The sequence below is a fragment of the Myotis lucifugus genome, unplaced genomic scaffold (genome assembly GCF_000147115.1).
Source record: "Myotis lucifugus unplaced genomic scaffold, Myoluc2.0 scaffold_14, whole genome shotgun sequence".
In the NCBI taxonomy this organism is placed as follows: Eukaryota; Metazoa; Chordata; class Mammalia; order Chiroptera; family Vespertilionidae; genus Myotis; species Myotis lucifugus.
The window spans coordinates 11569509-11577723 of NW_005871062.1; the positions used below are offsets into that span (position 1 = coordinate 11569509).

General features: G+C 36.1%; 1 protein-coding gene across 1 annotated transcript in view; it reads left to right on the forward strand.

The window, feature by feature from the left end:
• The first annotated feature begins 6184 nt into the window (after positions 1-6184).
• The window catches only part of DCUN1D1 (defective in cullin neddylation 1 domain containing 1), a 79339-nt gene continuing 77308 nt past the window's right edge, over positions 6185-8215 (forward strand). Inside the window, exon 1 of the mRNA XM_023750648.1 lies at positions 6185-6255. The gene's annotated coding sequence lies outside the window, so the exon portion shown is untranslated. The remainder of the gene's footprint in view (positions 6256-8215) is intronic.

Consider the following 8215-nt stretch of genomic DNA (forward strand, 5'->3'; position numbering starts at 1 on the left):
GTGTGTGTGTGTGCGCGCGCGCGCGCTCAGGGAATGCCCAGTGTCTTTTGTTTTTAGTTGGTCTTATTTCTGCTGAAGGACACTTATCGAGCCCCAGCTTCCAACTTGGCAAAAGTTTGGTGTCGTATATAAGATATGTCGCTTAGCCTGCCGTATATTCAAGGTTTATATCCTAGGGGAAGTTCCATGCTTGTAAGAAAACTTTGTCATAAAGTGCAGGTCGGTGTTGGGATGGATACTACAGTGTTCAAAGGTCCCCCTTCTAGGGCGTCTAGACAGTTTCTAGTTTCTTGGTATGATGACGGTCATAGACATTACTCCTCAGGTTCCCAGACTCTTGGCCTGTAACCCCCTGTGAAGCCCGAGAGCGCATGGACATGTGTTCTGTTCTTGGTGATCTCCGGGTCGGCAGCATCCTGTGGAGAGCCACGGTCTCGGTGATGCGCATCACCTGTTCAGGAATTCAGGTTTCTCGTGTGCTTCATCTGAGAGTTCAGCTTGGATTGGAGCGTGTAAGCTTCTATCCTTTGGTTAATATTAAGTAGCTAGTTTTGGAATTTAGCCATAACTCATCTAATTATACCAGTAGTGACAAGATATTACTAATTTAAGGCCCTTCTGTGGCCGAACTCAGATCATGTCACTAGAATTGTCTTGAAGTGCTCTAGTTAGTTTAGAAACACAATCACCATGGGCCCTACTAGAAGTTAGGCCCTAAGAATTTTCTGCTTCAGAATTGTCTTATAAGTTTCTTATAACTGCTTCTCGATGTAATTTTTGGACTCATGTTTTTTGTTTTGTGTGTGTGTGTGTGTGTGTGTGTTTTGTTTTGCTGTGTGTGTAATGCAGCCCACTGCTAGGACACGTTGTCAATTTGGGGACAAGTTTAAATGATGGGATAATCGAAATATTTTGTATAAGAAAAAAATTGTTCAGATAACTTTAAAAATAATTCAGAAAGTAGACAATATTCTGTTACTCCTGAAAATCTTTTAAAAAGTGGTCAGAATTTTTGGGTTTTCTTATTTGTAAGATGACATAATTGGATTTGATGATTTCTAAAGTTCCATTCAACTATAAAAATTTTGGTTATAATGATTTATGTATTTTATTGATTTCAGAGAGGAAGGGGAGAGAGATGGAAAAAAAGAGAAACATCAATGATGAGAGATAATCATTGATTGGCTGCCTCTTGCATACCCCACACTGGGGATCGGCCTGCAGTCCAGCCCATGATCTGGGTATGTGCCCTGACTAGGAATCACACTGTGACCTCCTGGTTCATAGGTCGAAGCTCAATCACTAAGCCACCCTCATGATTTTTATTAGAGGTGTGAGAAGTGTGTAGACTGTGTAACCTACTAGATTTTTGATTCACAGTATCATAGAATATTTAGACCTGAAATGACTTCAGAGATCATCTATTTACTTCCCCTTCACAAATGAAGAAATTGAGAATCAAGGAGGTTTTGAGGTTCAAGGTTGCAAAACTGTTTGTTGTAGAATTGAAACTATTTTCTCCTTGCTTACTATTTCCCCCAATATTTGTGATACAGTCTTCTGACTCACATGAAATCGCTAGAAATGGTTGAAAATTGGATTTGAAAGTATAATATATTACTCAAACATGAAAACCCAAGTATTATTAATGAATATTTTAAATAACAAAATTTAAATGAATAATTAATGATGTTAATTACTGTTTTTTAATTTTTTTAAATGTGTGGACTTTGAAATTTAAGATTGTATTTTGAACAAATACCAGTGTTTATACGTCCAAATGACTATAGGCCTGTTCAAGATTGTCTCTTTAAGAACTTGTTTTACATTTGTTTGACTATATATATAAAAACAAATTAAAGAAGGGCCTTAATTTTGATGATTACTTATTAAATACCTATTATGTGCCAGGCACTGTTCCAGGCACTGGGGATATATATATGTATATGTATATGTATATGTATATGTATATGTATATGTATATGTATAGTTTGTTTCACTGAAAGATGAAAATCCCTGCTCGGGTGAGAGCTACATTTTAGTCAGCAGAGACAGATAATAAACATCGTATATCTTTTTCTTCCTTACTATGTTAGAAGGTGTTAAGTGCTATGGGAGAAAAGCCCCTTTAGGGAGGGAAATTGAGAGTGGAGGGGGGGCAGTGGAAGTGGGGTTGCAAAATGGTGTCTTCACTACTGGTGAGGTGAATTTTGAGCAGACTAGGAGATGAAGGAGCAAGTCCCACAGAAACACGGTGGAGAGAGATTTGAGGAACGTTGAGATCGTGTTGCTGGAGCAGTTTGTATGGGGCTCCCTCTCCCCCATACAGTGTCATGTTGGCATTGGAGCAGATGAGGTCTGAGTGAGGAGTGGAGATGGGCATGGGTGGGCATTGAAAGGATATTGGGTCTTTATTCCAAGAGAATTGGGAGCCCACTGAAGGATCCTGAGTGGTATGGTGGACCTTGTTTCTGCTGTCCCATAGTGTGCTACTGCAGTATTATAATCATTATTTGTAAAGCAGTTTTTGAAGACAGAACCCATGTTATAGTTTTCTTTACCATGAAGCTTCTGTGAGTTTTGAGTTCTCTTTAAAATGACTGTCCAATATTTAATAAAAACTAGTGGACTGTTGAGTTTACCTAGTTAAAACAGCACAGAAATATCTTTCATAGATTGCTTTTGAATATGTTATAGTAGCTTGTGTATAGTTTAATGGCTACATGCTGAAAACTGGGCCATTGGGGAGAAAGGAGGATATTAACATTTATTGAGAACATACTGTTTGCTGGTTAATTTACCACCATTATTTTATTTAATCTCCACTCCAATTTGTGAGGTAGTTACTGTTACTTCCTCTTAACATACATAGAAATGAATATTTATCAGTTCTAAGTGCTATGACCAGGGTAAAGAGCCAGTATGTGGCAGAGCAGGGATGAGAAGCTTGGTCTCTCATTATACACTTTACCCCCTCCTCCTAAAAAAAACAACAAAAACTCAGCAAGCACCCTTTTTGTATAGGTGTGGAATTTTTTTATTAGTTTCACTCTGGTTTCTTCCTTATACTGAATAGTTGTTTCCATACATAATCAAGTTATCTCATTAAAACATTTAAGTAATTGAAAAATTAAAACTCTTTTGGTACATACAGTAAAAAAGTTGAATGTAAAATAAACTCATTGCAGTAGTGGTCTTCTTTTTAAGTTTTAAAACAGCTGAGCTCATTTGAGTCAAGTGGCCTCAGAGATTAGGTCCAGCATAGTAAAAATCTGTGAGAAATCCCCCTTTTAAGTTTCAGTATGTATTGTTCACCCTGTGATAGTGTTAGCCATGACATTTGAAGAAGAGAAATAGTTCCAAATAGGATTCAGTTGCTTTGTGGACACAAACAAGCTCTTGAATAACCTGCTGACTATCTAGTCTGCCTAGTCACTTTAGGTGTATACCCCCCACCTAAGAAAAAGCAAAAACAGAAGGGAAAAAATGTCCCTAAATCATCTTTTATCACTATGTGGAACCCATTTATATAATTAGTGCCTAATCAGTGATTAGGCTGCTTGTTTTCATTGTAAAAATGGAAGAGATTTACTTTTAAAGAGTTTTTTCTAAAGAACTTAACTTTAGCCGTAACCGGTTTGGCTCAGCGTCGGCCTGCGGACTGAAGGGTCCCGGGTTCGATTCCGGTCAAGGGCATGTACCTGGGTTGCAGGCACATCCCCAATAGGGAGTGTGCAGGAGGCAGCTGATTGATGTTTCGCTCTCATCGATATTTCTCTCTATCCCTCTTCCTTCCTCTCTGTAAAAAAAATCAGTAAAATATATTTTTTTAAAAAGAACTTAACTTTAGATAAGCACTCTTGTAATACACTTTTCAACCCTCAACACTGAACATAGTGTTCAGCAACAGAGATAAGTTGACATGGCCCATTCCTTTGTTATAGTTTTCATTTCAATAAACATTTAGAGACTTATTTATTCATAGGATTCTTATATTTCTGGATTTACTAAATATTAGAATTAGGAGATTTCATTTTTTCAGGGATCATTTATTCTCTTATGAAACATATTGCATGACTGTTGAGTGTTAGTCATCATAAGTTCTTTAACTATGGAACTTAAAACTCTCATTTAATTCTTGTTAGTAACATTATTGTAGTTTGATTTTTTTTTAAATCCTCACCCGAGGATATTTTTCTATTGATTTCTTAGAGAGAGAGAGAGAGAGAGAGAGAGAGAGAGAGAGAAAGAGAGAGAGAGAGAGAGAGAAAGAGAGAAACATCACTGTGAGAGAAACGCATTGATTGGTTGCCTCCTGCACGCCTCAGCCAGGGCCTAGGCCAGAGAGGAGCCTGCAACCGAAGTACGTGCCCTTGACTGGAATCGAACCTGGGACCCTTTGGTCTGCAGGCCGACGCTCTATCCACTGAGCCAAACAGGCTAGGACTGATTTTTTTTTTTTTTTTTTAAGAAAAGATGTCTGCCCTGGCTGGTTTGGCTCAGTAGATGGAGCATCAGCCTGCGGACTGAAGGGTCCTGGGTTCGATTTTGGTCAGGGGCACATGCCTGGATTAGGGGCTGGATCCCAGGTGTGGGGTGTCAGGAGGCAGACGATCAGTGATTCTCCTCATTGATGTTTCTCTCTCTCTCCCTCTCCCTTCTCTCTGAAATCAATAAAAATATATTTTTTTTTTTAAAAGAAAGGATGTGTATGGAGAGGAGAAGCAAATTTAAATTAGCTACCTTGATTGCTTGTTAGAAGTTGAAGCAGTAAGTTTGGAAGAATCAATTGAAATGTGATAACTAACACAAGTATTTTAAGGAGGTAATTTCTATCCTATTATTGTAGATAATCTGGAATTAGCAAAATAACTTTTTAATAGTCAAAACAGTTTTCTCTGAACCAGAATCAAAACATTCTATTTACCTGGTAGTCATCTTTTGAATAATAATCTAATAATTCTGTGAATGGGGAAGAGAAAATCCTTTAAATTTCCATTAACAGAATAATTTTTTTAAGCCTGTGAGAAAAGTTCTTTAAAAAAAATACAGATTGTAAGTTTGGATCTTACAAGTATACTTTCTGAACTTTTCCCCAGGTGAATTGCCATAATACAAAACATCATTGGGTATACTAATTGTATAGTATATAATAATTATACATTATTCCATATTTGACTTGGTGTAATAGTAGTATAGCACCTCTTAAAGAAGAGTTCATTTTGTCATTCAGAGTGCAGGAAGTTTACAGATGAATGATAAGTCACAGGCCAAACCATAAGTAATGTTTCTAAACTGCAGATTATCATTTAAAAGAATATTGAGGGGTTTTGTTTTTCTTAATATTTGAAATTGTACACATTTGCTTATATTTTCTGGCCATAGCCTGTACATGTATTTGTATTTTCTTCTGGGTTTCAAGTCTTCTCATTGGAAAAGGAAACCCTGACTCTTATTGCCTCCTCTGCACATTTAAAGCTATAGAGTATGGTCATCTTTTAAAATGCAGACTGACCGGACTACAAACACATTTTTCTTCCTGTTGAATTACTTATCTTAAAATAACCTATCCCTCTCTTTTCCCACCCTTTCCCTCCCAGGAAACTCTAAAAGGGAAGTTCCATCCCTAAATTAGCCTTTTTAGTTAGGTTATAAGCTTAATTTTAGTCAGAATGCAGATTGTTTACCTTTGAAATTGGAAAGGTCAATTGATTATTGAACTTTTCTATAAAACGATGTGAAGAAATATTGCTCACAATTCACCTCCTCCCCCCAGTGCACACATAGTCAGTGTTTGCACTTTTGCCCTTTTCCTCTTTTACTTGATGATAGAATAAATGGAAAGATCATGCCTTGAAGTTAGGCACCAGGCTTTGTTGCTTTTTAGACAGGTCTGTGTCCTTAGATAAATTGAGCTCTGAGGCCTGGTTTCCTCATTGGTAAAATGGAATCAAAGATAACCACCTTGCATAGTTGGCACACAGTAGGAGTTCAAATAAATATTAGCTGCTAATTTTCTGATTATAGTTATCATTCTTTCTTTACTGTTTACATAGAATTACTTTTTTTCTCTGGAGTATTTATTATTATTTGGTCATGCACTTGTAAAGAGGACTTACTATGTGCTAGTTACATTTCTTAGAGTTTAACCTGAATTAATGTAACCTTCACACCCTGTTTACAGATGAAGAAATTGAAGCACACAGAGATCAGAGATTAATTTTCCCAAAATCACACAGCAATTAAGAGGCACAGGTAGGATTGAAATGCTGCCTGTCTGGCTTGAGAGTCTGCACTCTTCACTAACCATATACCTCCTCTGTACAGGTGAAAGGGAATAAGATTTCTAGCTATTCCTCAGATTCTTAGTCTGGCTTTCTTGCAGAACTGTGCTTGTTAGTTGAATTGATTATTTTCCTGCACTTTTGACTTCAGACCTTTAATCTATGGGAAGTTTTTTTTTTATAGATGAGTGGTTTGGGATATTGTAATACTTGGCTTTAACTATTGAATACTATGTATCATATATGGAAAGTATGATTTTCTGGACTTAAACTAGTTCTTAAGTTTCAGATGAAGTTAAACTGTTAATCATATGGAAAACACAGAATCAACATACAGAGCTTTTAGTGAGAATTATGAGTGGTCATTACAGTGTTTTGATTTTTAAAATGTTGCCTTTTGTGAGCTATATTCATCCACTCCTGAGATAACTAGAATTAAGTCAAGGGTGAGAAGATGAAAATTTAGAATAGAAATAATAAAATGTGTCTTAATTTTTAGCTTTTAAAAATATCACTTACCCGTTAAAATTATTTCATTTCAAATTGTCAGGACTTAGTTAACTAGAAAATCATTTATCATGTTTATTATTTTTCTTGAGAGAAATACTTAAGTGAGAAATTTAACTTTATGATCATTATTATTTTCTTACCGTAGAGCGTTTCTTGAGTCCATATTTTATCACAGTGGACTTTGTAGATTCAGTGGTAAAATATACTTGACCACTTATATGATTCTTGGCTACATTCAAAGTATTTGTCTGATTTTTTTTCCTAGATAATCTATTATTTTAAATGTGATTCTTACATTTCTTGAGTGAAAAAAGTTACAAGCATGTGATAGATTTAATATTAGATAATATGTATTAACAACCAATTTTTATTTTTATTTTGGCAAGATGAGCAAATACGTGCTTTTTATTGTCCAGATTATGGTAGGACTTCTAATGTTGGTAATCTTCAATACAGTTTTAAGTAGCCTTCTATTACAAGAGACAGCATTCCTTTCCTCCCTCATTTCCTTTCTTTCTCTTCCTCTTCCTCCTCCTTTCTCTTTTTATTTTTCTAAAATAAAAAATAATCAGAATATATCCTGCATTTTATACATTTTACATACCACTATTGAATTTCCTTAAAAACTTAATATCTAGATAGTTTTTACATTTGAGTACTGAATATTGTATTGCCTAATTTTATTTATTGACCACTCTAGTTTTTTAAGAATAGATCTTAAAGTAAGTGGCATATACTACAGTTGAGTGCTGAGTCATTGTAGTTGTCGTATGTTTTTGGTCTTAGGAAGATTCCCCACTGGGTTTATAGTAGAAAGAGAAAACATCCATCTGTTTCTTTTCCACTTCAGTTTTCTGTCCATCCTCTCATCTCCTATAAAATAATTATTTGCTGGCTAGATACCCCTTTTCTCTTTCTTAAGTTGATAAAAATTACAGCCTTTGGTACCATACTCAAAACACCTTGCCTGGTGCCCCCATATGGCCGGGGAAAAGGAGGTGGGAGTGTTACAGCTCTCATATATAGGCTTGGGAGAAGGGCAGGTCAATGTAGTCCACTCCAGCTTTACTCCAGGACAGCCTTTGAGATCACAGAATTGAGTACATCCTCTTCAGTAGGACAACACGTGTTAAGATTTATTCTAGGCACAGAGAGTAAATAGAGAAATGATAAGAGTATGTGATAAATCCAAGAAGGAGGCAGAGGATACTGATCAGACTTTGCAGGAATGGGATTGCTTATTACTACTTGGCCTCGCAGGAACCCATATTATCAGTTCTCTACCAGGTATCACTCATTAGCTTTTATGGTGCTAGAAATGGGTAGCTGCAGCCTTTTTTCTGAAAATATATTTATATTGCCCATATACTGGAAATTTAAACCAGTTAAATAGTGTGTGTATATGTGTGTGTGTGTGTGTG